Raw genomic sequence first — 18930 nt, 5'->3', positions numbered from 1 at the left:
ACTTTTAAATTCACGGAGTCTCTCTAAAAGTAGCGCCCATAATAGCAGCCCTTCACTGAAATCGTTTTCTGTCATCTATAATCGCTCTGGATTCCCCAACATTTCCTATAACTGTCCAGTTTCCGCAAGGCAGGAACAGCAAAGTAATATTCTTTTATTTTAATGTGCTTTTTTTGTACTAAATCCTGTTTGATATTGTCTTGCTTTTGTCGTTTTGTAAAAAAATAATAAAAAAAATAAAAACATGAAAAAACAAAGATTAAATTAGAAAGTTACGAGAAACTGAGCTCTGGAGATTTCATTTGTATGTAGTGCGAGCAATCAGGTTACAAATGAAGAGGGCTTATTAATCAGTAACACCTCTTTCCGGTATCCTCCTCATTATCTTGCCTGTAAGTATTTATTTCAGGGCTTGGCTACTGCGAGCTAAATTTAAAAACAATAACGACAACACAACAAAACAAAAACCAAAAACCCCAATCTCTCTACTCCAAATATATTATCATAAACCCATAGTTTAAGAAAGCTTTTAAAACCTTGCCTTTTAATCGAGCACACCCAAGCCAAGTACCCCACATACGTGAGACAAGTCATTGACCATAGACCTTGATGTACTGAACTATTTATGTATTTACGTTGGTGGCGTATCAGTCAAATAATTTCAGATCAGGATTTCTTTTGTCCTTTGTTAATGTCCACAGACCAACATTGCGGGAGAAGACTCCTCCGACCTTCCTCAGGACAATGCTGCCATCTCCCAGGGAGAGGGAAGAGAGGCTAGCCGGACTGGGGGTCCGGATTGACATTCAAAGGTTCATAATGTGGCGTCAGAGGGAGCTGAACATCCTTTGGGGGTGCACACAGACATCTGCAGACAAAAACACACTTACATTACCCTTGCCCCCTCGTGCATCAGAACCCTGGGAATGAGGGCTCTAGCCAGGGAAGAACTTTCCAGAGCCTGGGGAGAGAGAAAGACTAGCCACTAGGGGGCAGCAGGTAAACTGCTACTTTTATCTGTGTCAGAATTTTGCGCATTCGTGCAGGTTTTGCATATGGATTTTTGTTTTTTAATGTTAGACGAGGGACATTTAAAGTTCCAAAATGAGGTCTTATCGGCGACTTGTTGCGTACAAAATACAATGTACTGTAAAGTTCTGGCACCATTTTCTTTCTGTAGAAGACAAAGCTGACCCCAAACGTCGAAAATTCCAGTTATGTGTAACCGAAATAAAAGAGTACTGTTTTCTAGCTACACTTTTTTTTTTTAGCTTTGGTTTTTGGGTAAAAAAAATAGCGCTCTAAACATTAGACATTACGTTAGTAAAAGGCAAATATTCCACATTTCTGAATTTACGGGATAATTCACCCATGCTGTGCCATATGAGAAGATATTTGCTGAATAAGATTCACAATGCTACGTTTCATTTAATAGTTTATATTTTATCTGGATAGTTTTGATGGTTCCTTTTCTCCAAAAGCAGTTTATAAATTAATACATTATTACCTAGATTTAAAGAGGACAACTGCAGACTTTTAAAATAGCGCAACTATGTAATGAACACGGCATTCATGTCTTACAATCACGGGAAATTATGATTTTGAAAAAATGCATGTTTTCAAAATGAGTCTGTCTCATCTGTATCTTATTATTATTATTTTTTAAATTAAATGTGGTACACTGCCATAGTTGTGACTGGGCTTTTACTGAATGCATGAAATTCTCGCCATAGCGTGGTGATAAAGGTTAGCAAACAAAAAGAATATAAGTCGACATTTTTATTGGGCTATATAATAGATGTCCCTTTATTCTATTCTGCTTGTTGACTTTTAGTCCCATGCAGTCAAATGGACCAACAGGGTTTCCACAATACTTCATCCGTTTGCAATTAGCATCACCTCACAGGTATGGATTCTAATTGCAAACACATGGTATTTATTTAATGAACTTTAGCCAGAAATAGTGTGTGTCTGAGGAGAAGTAGAGAGATGTACATGCAACGCCCATCGCAAAACTGTCCCCGTGGCACTAGGATGAAGAGGCTCCTGCTCACCCCTAAACACTGAGGCGGATTTCCAACCTACAACTTTGGTGCCAACGTCCCTTTCCTGCTAATACTGCGATGAAGCATCTTCTGGATCTGCCGACCCACATGGGCTGAAGGAGGCAACAGTGGGAAGAAAGGGACAGCGGCACTGGTGCTGCAGGGTGGGGTGGGTGAGTGCCGGAGTCCCCACAAGTGTTTTTTTTGGGGTGTCTGGCTATTCACTTCCTAATTGGCAAGTTCTTTCTCCCTCTCGTACCCCACTGATTTGCTTCCTCTGTCTGCCCCGGATTACACTTCAGACTGTTAAGAAATGCCTCTGATCGCTCAGGAGTTGAAGGAAAATAATATCAATTTGCCGAAAACCTCGAGCAAACGATTCTCAGAACCGACTAGTTTTCATTTGCATGTGACGAACCTTCGAAAGTATTCAGAATTACGGGGCATCGACTACTTAGGCACAGGCTGGAGTGGAATCAAATCAGTCGATGTGGGTCTAAATTGAAATAACCGAATTTCATATCTGACCTAGGAAGAACACATAAATATTTTATATGTCAAGTACACATTTGTAGAGAAAGTACAAATAAATTATTACAATAGGATGCACATATTAAAAAAAATACCATACTGTCTTCAGTCATAACATAAACATTTTGCGACAAGCATAGATTTGTAGAAACAACTTTAGTACATACAGTAGGATGCACATATATATTTTTTAAATACCATACTGTCTGCAGCCATACCACTGTAGGATCAGGTCATGAGGATCAGTGTAAGGCAGAAACCTAAGGAAAATTAAACACCTTTGGAAGTATTGCCAAGGAATTACTAGGGACAATTACAGAAATAGTAGCAAATATATTTAAATTGGACAAAAATGCTTTAATTTTGTACTCTAGTGCTGGAAAAAGACCAAATTACAGAAATCGGTCTTACAAAGTAAATTAGCAAAAATACTGACAGTTTGGCTGACAAAGATTTAATTTGTCACGTCTTCAGCTAGAAGACACTTATAAACAATCCAGCATATATCATCATTTCTAGGATATATTAAAAGTGAAATGTCTTCTGAGTTAGCATGGATCTTTTATAACACAAATCAAATGGAGGCTCTGAGGCAGAAGTCCAGGGCAATCTCTTCCAGGCTTTTTGGCTGAAAGTGAGTACTTGTAAATATAGGTATTAAAGGGGGGGCCTAGGGCAGAAATTTAAAAGGGGAGTTCCAAAGATCAACAGCTGGCTGCATCTCTTTTAAATATAGGCAAGTTTGGGGTCCGCTATAGCAAGGGGGGGCCCAGGACAACTGTCTTGCTTGCACCCCCCCCCCTAATGCTGACCCTATGCATGTCAGTGGATGGTGATGGATTGGGGAGTGGAGGGGAGAGTTATCACTATTCCACATGCCTTCACTGGGACCCAGAAACTTTTTAAACCCCAGTTGAAATGGGAGACTTACAACTTACTTTCTATAAAGCAAAAACAACTACTTAGATCCATAGAGGGGAACCTACTAATAACTTTAAAATAATAATAATATAAACTAAATATTAGCATAGCCTAGCATAAAACTAGCCATCTTAGGGGACTTTAGTTTACATATCTCCACACCATTAGCAAAAATATCACCAATAATAAGACGCAGGCAGCAGTCCAGCAGCGTGATGGGGGCTATCCAGTCTTCTGTACCGAGTGTCACATTTGATTATCTCCCAGTTGGTGGGAAGTTGCATGTATATACTCGTTGCAAAGAGCTCCCAGCACTTAGGGAATTGGTCCATTCTCTGGAGTCTAGAATAGCAGACTTGGGAGGAACTGAGGCAGACAGAGAGGTTTATAGAGGAGGCCTACAGGGACATAGTTGAGAAGTCCTACCTCCAGTCTGGCAACCTCTATGCTGCCACAGAGAAGAAAATCTCCTGAAGGGAGAGCATCACTGTGGAGTGGCAGGAAGTGATCCTGTAGCCAGGACCTGTCCTCCAGGGGATGCAATATCCTCTCGCACCGAGGATGTGTCTCCAAGAGCTTTTGACAGCACAAAAGGAAGTGGAAAAGAGACCAACTTCAAGAGATCAATCCAAATACCAGGGTAAGATGCTCCAAAACCCAAACTTTATTCGTACCCTACACGGTCCGGGTTTTGGCTTTTAAAAAAGCCTTCGTCAGGGGTTGATCAGTGAGTGCACAGTTGTATACTCATTGACAGTGGAGCACATGAATTGTGCGAGACAGTACACCTCCCTGTATTTAGAGACATCAATTCATGTGCTCCACTGTCAATCAGTATATAACTGTGCACTCACTGATCAACCCCTGACGAAGGCTTTTTTAAAAGCCAAAACACGGACCGTGTAGGATCCGAATAAAGTTTGGGTTTTGGAGCATCTTACCCTGGTATTTTGATTGATCTCTTGAAGTTGGTCTCTTTTCCACTTCCTTTTGAGCTGTTGAACGTCTGTGGAAATTGTGAATCCCATTTGGTTTTGCGGTTCCAAGAGCTTTTGCCCAGGAAGGAAGGGTTAGGATGGCCGTTATAGTTGGAGATTTGATCATTAAGCATGTAGATAGCTGGGTGGCTGGTGGATGTAAGGATTGCTTGGTCACTTGTCTGCCTGGTGCAAAGGTAGCAGACCTCATCCAGCACCTAGATAAGATTTTAGACACTGCTGGGGAGAAGTCTGCTGTCTTGGTGCATGTGGGTACCAATGACATAGGAAAATATGGAAAGGAGGTTCTAGAAACCAAATTTAGGATCTTATGTAGATAAATCTAGAACCTCCAGGGTAGCATTTTCAGAAATGCTCCCTGTTCCATGCACAGGACCCAAGAGACAGGCAGAGTTCTGGAGTCTCAATGTATGGATGAGGCAATGGTACAGGGGGGAGGTTTTTAGATTTGTTAGGAACTGGGAAATATTTGGGAGAAGGGGAAGCATATTCTGGAAAGATGGACTCCACCTTAAACAGGAGATAGAGCATCTTTTAAACTAGAAACTGAGGGAAGGTCAACAGTTGCTCAAAAGTGCATGTTCAGAACAATGTATTATTAAAAGATATCACCAAAACAGGAAAGATAGGGCATCCTAATAGTGAGGTTGCAATAGAGACCATAGTAGACCAGGTGCCTTTAAAGAAAGATTAGACAGGTTTTCAAGATTGCAAATTATCACTGTCAACTGCTAAGCAAGTTGTAAATAGGAACAACATACATTGTTTGACATGTCTGTATGCAAATGCCAGAAGCCTAAGAAATTAGATGGAAGACTAGTTAGAATGTATTGCACTAAATGAAAAAAAAAAAACAGATATAATAGGCATCTCTGAGACCTGGAAGAAGGAAGATAACTGATGGGACACTGCCATACCAGGTTACAAATTATATCACAGTGATAGGGTGGATCAAATTGGTGGAAGGGTAACATTATACGTTAAGGATGTCCTTGAATCGAATAGACTAAAAATTATGCAGGACACAAAACACATCTTGGAATCCCTATGGATAGAAATTCTATGTGTAAAGGGGAAAAGGATAGTGATAGGAGTGAACTATCGTCCGCCTGGCCAGGATGAACACACAAATGCAGAAATGTTATCAGAAATTAGAGAGGCTAACAAACTGGGGAACACAATAATAATGGGTGATTTCAATTACCACGATACTGACTGGGTAAATGTAACATCAGGGCATACTACAGCGGTAAAATTCCTTGATGAAATCAAGGACTGCTTTATGGAGCAGCTGATACAGGAGCCAACAATTCTAGACCTAGTCCTTAGTGGAGTGCATGATCTGGTGCAGGAGGTAATGGTGCCACTTGATAACAGTGATCATAATATGATCAGATTCGATATAATCTCTGGAGTAAGTAAACAAAGGAAATCCAGTATATTAGCATTTAACTTTCAAAAAAGGAGACTATGATAAAATGAGAAGAATGTTCACCAAACAAACAAAAAACTTAGCGGAGCAGCTGCAAAGATCAAAAATTTACATCAGACGTGGATACTATTCAAAAATACCATCCTGAAAGGCCAGACCAGATGCGTTCTATACATTAAAAAAGGAGGAAGGAAGGCCATATGACAACCAGCATGGTTAAAAGGGGAAGAAAGCTATTAGGGCTAAAGAAAATCCTTCAAATGCAAAGAGCTGATATGGAAGGCAAAGAGAGACTTTGAAAAAAACATTGCATTGGAGAGAAAAACATAAAGGGAAAGGGGAATGGGACTTGATATACTGCCTTTCTTTGGTTTTTGCAACTACATTCAAAGCAGTTTACATAGTATATACAGGGACCTATTTGTATCTGGGGCAATGGAGGGTTAAGTAACTTGCCCAGAGTCACAAGGAGGTGTGGTAAATTCTATAAGTTGAATCTAAAAATTGGCGCAAAAAATGAAACACGCTTAGTGCGATTGTATAAAGAGTATGCATCCTTTATAGAATCGTGCTTAGCATTAAGCTGTGCCTAACTGTATGTGGCTGCAATTAGGCCTGTTATAAGCAGGATTAAATACTCGTGCCTAAGTTAGGTGCACTTAGGCTTGATTCTGTATAAACACGCATAAAATCTGGGAATGCCCCCAGGAACACCCCTAAACACACCCAATTGTTAGGTGCAATAGGATTTAGGCATATGCATGTAAATCCTAATTATTGCCAATTAGTGCTGATAATTGGTTGGTCATTGCCAATTATCAGCACTGATTGGCATGTTCAATTAAGTTGTGCACACAATTAGAATTTGGGGGATAGTAAAAACTTTCTTAGGTATATTAGAAGCAAGCAACCAGTAACAGAATCAGTTGGACTCCTAGATGATTGAGGAGTAAAAGCAGAGCATAGCCAGGTTGTGACACCAGGGGGAGCAGAGAGTGGACTATGTTCGCACATGCACTGTGTAGGTGTGACAGACCGCCTGAAAAATAGATGGCAGTGCAATTGGAAGTCCATTTGGTAGGGAAGTCTCTCCCTGGTGCCCCTCCTAGCTATGCCTCTGGGTAAAAGGGGCGATCAGAGAAGACAAGGCCATAGTGGAGAGATTAAATGAACTCTTTGCTTGGTTTTCACCGAGGAAGATATGGGAGTGATATCAGTGCCAGAAATAGTAGTCAATGTTGACGAGTCAGAGAAACTGAAGCAAATCTCTGTAAACCTGGAAGATGTAATGGGGTAATTTGACAAATTGAACAGTAGTAAATTGCCTGGACTGGATGGTATACATCCCACAGTAATGATAGAATTGAAAAATGAGAGCTGTTAGTAATATGCAATTTATCTTTAAAATCAAGCATGGTACTGGAAGATTGGAGGGTGGCTTATGGTAGTGCTAATTTTTAAAAAGGGTTTACAGAGGTGATCCAGGAAATTATAGACCAATGAGCCTGATGGTGCCATACAAAATGGTAGAGATTATTATAAAGAAAAAATTTCAGCGTGTAAACATAAGCACGGATTAATGAGACAAAGCCAACAAGGATTTAGTCAAGGGCAATCTTGCTTCACCAATCTACCCCATTTCTTTGAAGGGATGAAGAAACATGTGGATAAAGGTGAGCTGTATCTGGATTTTCAGATGGCATTTGACAAAGTACCTCATGAAAGACTCCTGAGGAAATTAGAAAATCATGGGATAGGAGGTAAAGTCCTACTGTGAATTAAAAACTAGAAAATGAAAGAAAACAGAGTATCCTGAATGGAGAAGGAGTTCACCAAGGATCTGTGCTGGGACTGCTGCTTTTTAACATATTATAAATGATCTAGAGAAAATTGTTAAATCACAAGAATATTGTGAAAAATTGCAAGAGAATCTTATGAAACTGTGAGATTGGGCATCCAAATGGCAGATGATGTTTAATGCGTGCAAGTGCAAAGTGATGCATGTGGGAAAGAAGTCCCAAACTATAGCTACATGATGCAAAGTTCCACATTAGGAGTCATCAACTAGGAAAAGGATCTAAGTGTCATCGTTGATGACACATTGAAAGCCTCTGCTCAGTGTGCAGCAGTAGCTAAGAAAGCAAATACAATGTTAGGAATAATTAAGAAAGGAATTGGAAGCAAAAATGAGAAGGTTATAATGCCTTTGTATTGCTGCATGGTGCAACCGCACCTTGAGTACAGTGTGCAATTCTGGTCACCACATCTCAAAAAAGATATAGCGGAATTAGAAAAGGTACAGAGAAGGGTGACGAAAATGATAAAGGGGATGGGACACATTCCCCATGAAGAAAGGCTAAAGCAGCTAGGGTTGTTCAGCTTGGAGAAGAGACAGCTGAGGGGAGAGATGATAGAGGTCTATAAAATTCTGAGTGGAGTGCAATGGGTAGACTTGAATTACTTGTTTACTCTTTCCAAAAATACTAGGACTAGGGTGTATGCAATGATGCTACTAAGTAGTAAATTTAAAACAAACTGGAGAAAACATTTCTTAATGTGTAATTAAACGCTGGAATTTGTTGCCAGAGAATGTGGTAAAAGCAGTTAGCTTAGTAGGATTTAAAAAAGGTTTGGATAATTCCCATAGGAATAAAGTGGACCCTGCTGCAGATAACTCAAGCTAAGCTTTAGTAAAAGACCCCCTTAGCCAGCGATGCACTGAATATTTATGGTTAGCTGGTTATATCGTGTGATATAACTGGTTAGCCGCTAAGTGCTGATGGCAGATATAATTGGGTATTAACCAGTTATCTCCCTTTCAATATTCATGGATAGCCAATTTAGTGCTATTTAACCAGCCAGGAGCCATTCTTGGGGAAACAAGTATGGTAATATAAATACACTATTTATTTTTCTTTTGGCTAAACTGTAATAAGTACATAAGTATTGCCATACTGGGAAAGACCAAAGGTCCATCAAGCCAAGCATCCTGTTTCCAACAGTGGCCAATCCAGGTCACAAATACCTGGCAAGATCCCAAAAAAGTACAAAACATTTTATACTGCTTATCCCAGAAATAGTGGATTTTACCAAAGTCCATTTAATAACGGTCTATGGACTTTTCCTTTAGGAAGCCGTCCAAACCTTTTTAAAACTCTGCTAAGCTAACCACCTTTACCACATTCTCTGGCAACGAATTCCAGAGTTTAATTACACGTTGAGTGAAGAACAATTTTCTCAGATTTGTTTTAAATTTACTACATTGTAGCTTCATCACATGTCCCCTAGTCCTAGTATTTTGGAAAGCATAAACAGACGCTTCACATCTACCCGTTCAACTCCACTCATTATTTTATAGACCTCTATCATATCTCCCCTCAGCCGCCTTTTCTCCAAGCTGAAGAGCCCTAGCTGCTTTAGCCTTCCTCATAGGGAAGTCGTCTCATCCTCTTTATCATTTTCATTGCTCTTCTCTGCACCTTTTCTAATTCCACTTTATCTTTTTTGAGATGCGACGACCAGAATTGAACACAATATTTGAGGTGCGGTGGCACCATGGAGTGATACAAAGGCATTATAACATCCTCGTTTTTGTTTTCCATTCCTTTCCTAATAATACCTAACATTCTATTTGCTTTCTTAGCCGCAGCAGCAGCAGCACACTGAGCAGAAGGTTTCAACGTATCATCAATGATGACACCTAAATCCCTTTCTTGGTCCGTGACTCCTAATGTGGAACCTTGCATGACGTAGCTATAATTCGGGTTCCTCTTTCCCACATGTATCACTTTGCACTTGCTCACATTAAACGTCATCTGCCATTTAGACGACCAGTCTCCCAGTCTCGTAAGGTCCACTTGTAATTTTTCGCAATCCTCCCATGATTTAATGACGTTGAATAACTTTGTGTCATCAGCAAATTTAATCACCTCACTAGTTACTCCCATCTCTAGGCCATTTATGAATATGTTAAAAAGCAGCGGCCCCAGCACAGAGCCCTGGGGAACCCCACTAACTACCCTTCTCCATTGAGAATACTGACCATTTAACCCTACTCTCTGTTTTCTATCTTTTAACCAGTTTTTAGTCCACAATAGAACACTGCCTCCTATCCCATGACTTTCCAATTTCCTCTGGAGTCTTGAAACTGATCTGCTACTGGGAAACGGTCATCTTCAATGCTTATTAAGTTAATAATAACTAGGAAATAGAAATAGATTCATACTCTGTGTGAACATCAACCTCTGCCCCTCATTATTTAGATTGATAGATTGATACCAATGAGTCTGTGAGATTAGGAAAGAGATAAACCTCTTGAAAATTGTTCCTTTTCTGAACTGATTTCAGTTGCTTGAGAAATTTCTGAAGACTACATTGTACTGCTAAAGTGGAATGTAGTCAGGAAGTTTAGGATTATTTTCCCTTGTTTGAAAAACATCATGGAATCTTTAACATCCATAACATGGCCATGTTCCTGAAGATCTTGCCTGTCTCTTCCAATAGGCAAGTGCAACTGAAGACAGGAATAAAAGAGGGTGCAGCTTTATTTCAGAACTGGATTCAAAGAACATAACAGAATATCTTATAGCTCCTTATTTTAGTTATTTGTTACATTTGTATCCCACATTTTCCCACCTATTTGTAGGCTCAATGTGGCTTACATAGTTCCGGAGAGGCGTTTGCAGACTCCGGTGAGAACAAATACAAAGTGATGTTGTGATATGATAAAGTTCATGTGGCACAGCCACATTAGAGAATTGTCTAACGGAAGAGTTGGGGTTTGTCCATTATGTACTTTAGTTATGTTGTGTTGCAGGGATCAGGCATTTAAATTGGATCAATGGGGTATGCCTTTTTGAACAGGTGAGTTTTTAGTGATTTCCGGAAGTTTAGGTGGTCGTATGTCGTTTTTAAGGCTTTTGGTAATGCGTTCCACGGTTGTGTGCTTATGTAGGAAAAGCTGGATGTGTAAGTTGATTTGTATTTAAGTCCTTTGCAGCTTGGGTAATGTAGGTTTAGATAAATTCGTGTTGATTCTGATGTGTTTCTAGTTGGTAAGTTGATTAGGTCTGCCATGTATCCTGGGGCTTCACCGTAGATAATTTTGTGAACCAGGGTGCAGATTTTGAAGGCAATGTGTTCTTTGATTGCAGCCAATGTAGTTTTTCACGAAGGGGTTTTGCGCTTTCAAATCGTGTTTTTCCAAATATCAGCCTAGCTGCCATATTTTGAGCAGTCTGGAGTTTCTTTAAGGTTTGTTCTTTGCATCCTGCATACATTCCGTTGCAGTAGTCTACGTGGCTTAGTACCATTGATTGTATTAGGCTGTGAAATGTTTCCCTCGGGAAGAATTGTTTCAAGCGTTTGAGTTTCCACATTGAGTGGAACTTTTTCTTTGTTGTGGATGCCACTTGGCTCTCAAGTGTTAGGTTGCGGTTTAATGTAATGCCGAGGATTTTCAGGCTGTCTGAAATAGAAAGGTATGTTCTGGGGTGTTGATACTTGTGGGTTGTCGGCGCTGTGTTGGGATGAGAAGATGAGACAATGAGTTTTTTCTTTATTGAGTTTTAGTTGAAATGCATTTGCCCAAGAGTCCATGATGTTCAAGCTGAGCTTGATTTCATTGGTGATTTCTGTTAGTTTGGTATTGTATGGAATGTATATTATGACATCGTCTGCATATATGGAAGGGTTAAGGCCATAGGCGCCCGCCCGGTATAAGAGGCTTGGACAGGCTAAGCCTCCCCTGCTGTGCTCTGAGAGGTTTAAATTGTTGATTTACCTCCATCCTCACAGCAGGAGCTGCAGTGAAAGCCCTCTAGCCTTGTGTAACCGATTGTAGAAATTGGTTTATGGTTTGTTTACCTTACTGCTGGGAGAGCAGGGGGAGGGGGGTTGGCTGGGTTGCCAGGGAGATATTTAAGGAGGATGACTTCCTGACCTGCACTGAGAACAGATAGCAGCAGAATCGGACAACCAGACAACAAAGGTAGAAAAGATCATTTTATTTTCATTATAGTGTTTGGAATATGTCCACTTTGAGAATCAGGTGCTCAACATTAAAAGTTTATATTTATTTACTTATTTATGGCATTTTATCCCACATTAAACATGAATTAGGGTGTTTTGTGGCTCTACATGAGAATTGTGATGATATGATCCCTTGTTTCATATTGTTGACGGTCTGCATTTTCTGTATGGGTGGTATATTGGTGTATTAGGTTCTGCCTAGTGTAATATTTATGGTACAGTAAGGTTCTGAGTGTGTTTTTGCACAAAGTTGTGCATAGTGTTTTGCAGTTGAGTGATTGTGCTTAGAATATCCTTTGAGCAACCACTTTATTCTTTGACATATGATACATATCTAATATCTAAATTTAATAAAAGGTATTAATTGTGACTTTTATTTTTATTTATTTATTTTTTTCTGTGTGTTATCAGACACAGAAAAAGCTCCACCCCTGGCCCCACCCCTAACCCCACCCCCTTTAGCCTCCCCAAACAGTTGGGCCACCGACCGCCTATGGTTAAGGCCTTGGTTGGATAAGGACTTGGCTAGCGGGGTCATCATAAGGTTGAAGAGTATCGGTGATAGTGGTGATCCTTGTGGTACTCCACAGTCTGCCTTCCATGGTGGTGATATGTTTGAGTTTGATTTTACTTGGTGTGTTCTTGTGGTTAGAAAGCCCTTAATCCAGCTAAGTATGTTTCCACCAATCCAGAATTTATCTAATAGTCTTATTAATATATTATGGTTTACCATGTCGACTGCACTAGACATGTTGAATTGGAGGAGAATGATGTTTTTGCCTATTGCTATTTCCTGCTTGAATTTGGCTAAGAGAGTGATTAGAACTGTTTCAGTGCTGTGGAGGGGACAAAAACCTGACTGTGATTCGTGTAATGTTGAGAATTTGTTTATGTAATCTGTAAATTGTTTGGTTACCATGCTTTCCATCAGTTTGACTGCCAATGGAATTGATGCTACTGGATGGTAGTTAGTGATTTCGTTTGTTTTCTTCTTGGTATCTTTTGGTATCGGAGTGAGTAGGATATTGCCTTTTTCCTTAGGGAAGAGACCTTGCTGAAGCATGTAGTTTAGGTGGGATGTGAGGTCTGGGGCGGACTTCATTAGGTAGCTGGGACAGGTATCTAGTTTACAGTGAGTGTTGGAGAACCTGCTTATCGCCTGGGTAACTGTTTTGATGGTAAGGAGGGTGAAGTTTGACCAGTGGCGTTCCTAGGGGGGGCAGTGGGTGCGGTCTGCCCCGGGTGCACGCCGCTGGGGAGGCAGAGGGAGCATGGAACGAACGAAGGACAGGCGTGCGTGGCACCCCCCCAGCGGCGTGCACCCGGGGTGGGTTCTTTTGCGGGGGTGTCCTTTCGCCGGGGGGGGGGGGGGTCGCACTGCATCTGGGGGAGCACTGCACCCGGGGGGCGGGGCGCATTGGCGATCTGCCCCGGGTGTCAGCCCCCCTAGGAACGCCACTGAGTTTGACCAAGTCCGGTCAGCTGGGTATTCTCCAGTGGTAGGGTCCAGTTCATTGAGGAAGTTTTCGATGTCAGTGGTGTCCTGAGGTAGTGTGTTGCGTAGGTTTACAATTTTTTCCATTGAAATGCTTCGCCAGTTTATCTGCATGTGGGACGTCTGTATTCATTGTAGTGACCGAGTTGGTGTCTAGGAGTTTGTTCACCAGTTGGTATAATTTCTTTGTGTCTTTGTAGTCTGTCCCTATTTTAGTTTTATAGTATGATCTTTGCAGGGAAGGGAAAGAAGAGAAATGGTGGGAGGGAGAAGCAGTGGCATAACTAAACAAAACTATTTGGGGGGCACAAGGGAGGCAACCCAAGTATTGGGGAGGCAAGCCAAAATGGCATTTCTGCACATTACAGCCCTCCCCTCCCCCACCATCAAATTGTCTATAAAATATATTATAAGAAGTCTCTAAGGCCTTAGAAATGCCTTTATCCAGTTTCAACCATCCAATAAAACAAGTATTATTTGATAGCATCGTTTAATGAATTCTTCCATATGGAAGTGAAGTTTGGAGACTTTAGAGAATGGGACTGAATTTCAGTGTAAACCCATCACTTCCAGTTCTGTTACACACTCCACATTCTCAATAATGAAGCTAGGATGATTACCTTTATAATTCAGCATACAAAAATATATGTTACAACTGTAGTGTCACCTTGGGAACACACTCATCTTTCAGTTCAAACATTTGCAAAGTAACACAAAATGACACTTGGAACCTACCATACCAAAATAGCACTAACTCCCACAATTCAAATGGCAACAACTTCTTCAAATCAATTACCTTACTCTCTAACTCTTCCAACTTTCTTACCCATCTATATGTTACAACTTTGCCTTACCCTTCACTATCTCTCTATATAAAAGGCAAGACCAACATTCTATGAAGCCTCCAGAAGGAAGTGTGAAGGGGGAGAGATATCCGGTTTCCCCATGAGTGTCTGCCCCGCCCTCTCTGTAACACAAGCAGTCAGTGAAGGAAAACAGCAGAGCAGGAAATCAAATCACTGGCTCTGTAACAGTGAAGGACTCAGAGGGGGGAGGGGAGAGAGGCCAGAGGGCAGGGACACACACACTCCCACATGCACACAGAAGAAAACCTTGCTACCCCCCCCCGTTTCATTTGCATCAGAAACAGGGCTTTTTTACTGAAGGACTCAGAGGGGGGAAGGGAGAGAGGGCAGGGACACACACACTCCCACATGCACACAGAAGAAAACATTGCTAGCCCCCGTTTCATTTGCATCAGAAACGGGGCTTTTTTACTAGTCAGTTATAATGTTCCATTACATATTGTGCTGATGTTGCAAGTAGTATACCATGCCATACTTTGTATTGTTAGTTGAATATTTTTACTGCTGTAATTGCCTATTGCTCATGTTTGATCTATGCTTACTGTACACCGCCTTGAGTGAATGCCTTCAAAAAGGCGGTAAATAAATCCTAATAAATAAATAAATAAATAAATAAATAAACTCTAAGTGTGAACAGGCAACACTGCAAATATTGCACCAGGCCCTAAAACATTCAGCACACCTCATGGATAGGCTCCTTACGTGTTATGGGGCTCATTTTCAAAACAGAAAAACATCCACGAAGTGGCATGAAGCAGCACTTGGATGTTTCTTTCCCTAAAATGTCCAAATCGCTATTTTTGAAAACCATTTAAAGACTTGTTCTATGCAGTTCATCTGAGGCAGGGGCGTAGCTATGTGGGGCCACGGGGGCATGGGCCTCTGTAGATTTGGCCCTGGCCCCCCCATCGCCAACCCCTTCGACCCCCCCTCCCACCACCAACCCTCCCCCGCCATCGCCATCGGGTACCTTTGCTGGTGGGGGTCCCCAACCCCTGCCAGCCGAAGTCCTCTTCTCCGGCGCGGCCGCGTTGCTGATCTGCAAGGCTTGAGTTTCTGTGAGTCTGACGTCTTGTACATACAACATGCAGGACAACAGACTCACAGAAACAGAAGCCTTGCAGATCAGCCCCATTGTTCTCCTGGGATGTCTGTGTGGCCAGTCTACTAAGAATGCTGTCTCTTCCTATATCCCAATGGCTTGATTTTGTGCATTTTTCACTTGGACTTTTTGTTTTTGAATATGGACCAAAAAGATAGACACACTGAGCACAACAATGTCTAGCAAATAGCCATTTGTGAAAAAAAAATAGACATTTTTCTGATTTGAAAATGGCTATGTTCGCTACTGTATTTTTGGACATTTTCCTCAAAATGTCCAAAGTCGGATTTAAACATCATATCAAAAATGCCCCTCCATATTTTAAAAACTCCAGAGGGAAGCTTTCTTTGGCACATTGCAGGTTTTATGGCAAGCATTAGCTGTAAATTTGAGAGACTGAGATCATTCATGGCCTTGGGTAAATCACTTCATAATGGCAGTTAATAAATCCCAATAAATAAGCAAATAAATAAATGCTTAATCCACGCGTCCTGGTTTAGGAGTGAGGTTCATTCCTGTCACAGTTTGCCCACAACTAACTCATTTGGAGAAATTGCCTTGAGGGAAATGCATCAAATTGCTAGAGATACCAGGAACTACACACTAGCTTAATGCTGCATCTCAGTCACACTTGCAGAATGTGGATATACCCTCATCTAATACAGAATAGAGAATGACACGGGGGACAAAGTTTGTCCCTATCCCTGTGGGTTCTGTCTCCGTCCCCACCCCATCCCCGCAGGTTCTGTCTCTGTCCAAGTCCCAACCCCACGGGTTCTGTCTCCTTCCCCAGCCTGTCCCTGCAGGCCCTGTCTCTGTCTCCATCCCATTCCTACAGGTTCTGTCCTCATTCCCACCCAATCTCTGTGGGCTCTGTCCTCATCTGCAGAAGCCTCAAACACTTACGATTTTATATTTAAATCTTTCTATTAAAATATAAAAAGGAACAATATGCTGTGCAACTGTTGTTTATAAATCACAAATAGAAAACAATAAAAACAATGAGCAATTATAATAACCTCACCCCCATCCATCACCACCCTCTATTTATTTATTTATTTATTGCATTTGTATCCCACCTTATCCCACCTCTTTGCAGGCTCAAAGTGGCTTACAATACATCATGAGTAGTGGAAAAGTGTTAGTATCATAAACATTTAGTATTGCATGATCTTGTTAGTATGATGATAAAAACAAAGTAGTAGTATACAAGCAGATTTTAAGAAACAGTTCTGAGATTAAATAGGCGAGTTGTGTAGTGTAGGTTCACTTGGGTTGGTCTTTTTGGTAGGCTCTTTCAAAGAGATGGGTCTTCAGTAGTATGCGGAAGTTCGTTCTTTCGTAGGTCGATTTCAAGTTGCGCGGCAGTGCGTTCCATAACTGTGTGCTCAAGTAGGTGAAGTTTGACGCGTGCATTAGTTTGTATTTCATTCCTTTACAACTGGGGAAGTGCAGATCGAGGAATGTGCGGGATGATCTTCTGGCATTCCTAGGTGGTAAGTCTATTAGGTTAGACATGTAAGCTGGTGCGTCTCCATGGATACCCTTCCAACCCCAACAATAGCTGACTTCTACTACCCCAAGGAATCCTAATCCACCCTGTTAAAATGTCCAGGGGTACAAAATACAACCTGTTCTATGTGCCCTAGTGGGGGAGAAATATGCCCTATTAAACACTGTCATGATTTTTTAAGCTGTGAATGAATGTCATCAACAATCTCAGGATTCAGTCTAGCTGTCCTGTCTTCCACAGTCCTTCTGCAATAGAAGATGTCTTCTTAGAAGATATGCTGGTAGCAGGATGTAAAGGATCCTCCACGCAAATTTTGTTAGTTGTGGCCAGCATGTTTACTTGTTTTTCCAAAAAATCAATATATCATTGTCTGCATCACTCAAACATAAATAACAGTCCAGTTAATTAACAGGCTTCAAAGTAGAAAATGACACAGGGACAAAGTTTGTCTTCATCTCTATACCTGCTCCATCCCCGTGGAATCTGTCCCCATCCCTGAGTGGAGGAGTAGCCTAGTGGTTAGTGCAGTGGACTTTGATCCTGGGGAGCTGAGTTCGATTCCCACTGCAGCTCCTTGTGACTCTGGGCAAGTCACTTAACCTTCCATTGTCCCTGGTACAAAAAAAGTACCTGAATATATGTAAACTGCTTTGAATGTAGTTGCAAAAACCTCAGAATGGTGGTATATCAAGTTCCCTTTCCCTCTCAGGCTCTGTCCCTGCCCCATCCTTGCTGCATCCCAGCAGGCTCTGTCCCCATCCCTGCAGTTACCATGGGTCTCTGGTTCCATGGTTACCACAGGTCCCCAGCCCTGTGCCATTTTCTGATATAGAATAAGGGATCAAAAAATTAGAAACAGAAGCATGCAGAGAAAAAAATGAAACAGAAACTCTTCAAAAAGCTAGGCTGTGAAGTGCAGTGCAAGAAAAAGAAAAACTCAAATGCATTTCTTCCTGTACTTTGCACCATAAGAGTTTAGTCCCTAAAAATGGAAAATAATGCTTTCTTTTCTACCTTTGTTGTCTTGCCATCTTATTTCTCTAACTGGATTAGTCAAAGTCTCTGTTTTCTATTTTTCTTGTCAGTCTTTTAGATTCTTTTCCAGGGTCTCCTTTCCATTTCTTCTGTCATCTTCCATTCCTCCCCTATATATCTCTGCTGTTGATGTTTCCTTTTCATCTTTTCTCCATTTTCTCTTCGCTGCCTCTCTATTCACTCGAATCTATTTTACCACTCATTTTTCTTCTTTTTTCAGCCTCCTGTCTCCTTTTCATTTTTCACTTACCTACCAGTTTTCCATCTCTCACTCTCACCTCTTCAACAGTGCTCCCATTGTCCCCTGTCTCGCTCTATCCCTTATCTCTGCTACTTCACCCACTCACCAAATCCCTGATCTTTTTTTTGCTCTCTCAATTGCACCAATCCCGTCCTCTACTACTACTACTTATAATTTCTATAGCGCTACTAGACGTACGCAGCTCTGTACACTTTAGTCCACCTGTCTATGCTGCTCTCTACCCCAACCTGTATGTGTATTTGTGTTTTTAACCTTTGTTTCTCTTTACCCTCCTTTGTGATATTAACTTCACACATCCATCCTCCTCCCCTCCTCCATTACACAGATACTTCACTTCATGCAGCTTGCTCCCATCAGCTCTCTCTACTTATCTCCTCCCTCATATACACACCCAACCTTCTTTCTTATTCTTCTACTCTCTTCCTCCCTCATCTCTTGTCTTTTATATTCTCTTTCTCATTCCCTTATTTTACATTCCATCATCTGTTCCCCTCCCCTCCCTTCCCCTATTTGCACCTTTTCACCTGCAGACAGCCAGGCTTGCCAACTTTCCTTAAACTTGTTCAGAGCAGCAACAAGCAGTGTGTTCCATGGCATCCCCGAGGCTTTTCTGATCATTAGCACCTTTCCCCAAGGTCGGCTTGGCCTGCCAGCTCTTGCAGTGAATAGAGGAAGCAGTGCACTGTGTGACGTCTCGTGT

The sequence above is a fragment of the Microcaecilia unicolor genome, chromosome 7 (assembly GCF_901765095.1).
Source record: "Microcaecilia unicolor chromosome 7, aMicUni1.1, whole genome shotgun sequence".
Taxonomy (NCBI): Eukaryota; Metazoa; Chordata; class Amphibia; order Gymnophiona; family Siphonopidae; genus Microcaecilia; species Microcaecilia unicolor.
This window is presented reverse-complemented; position numbering follows the sequence as displayed.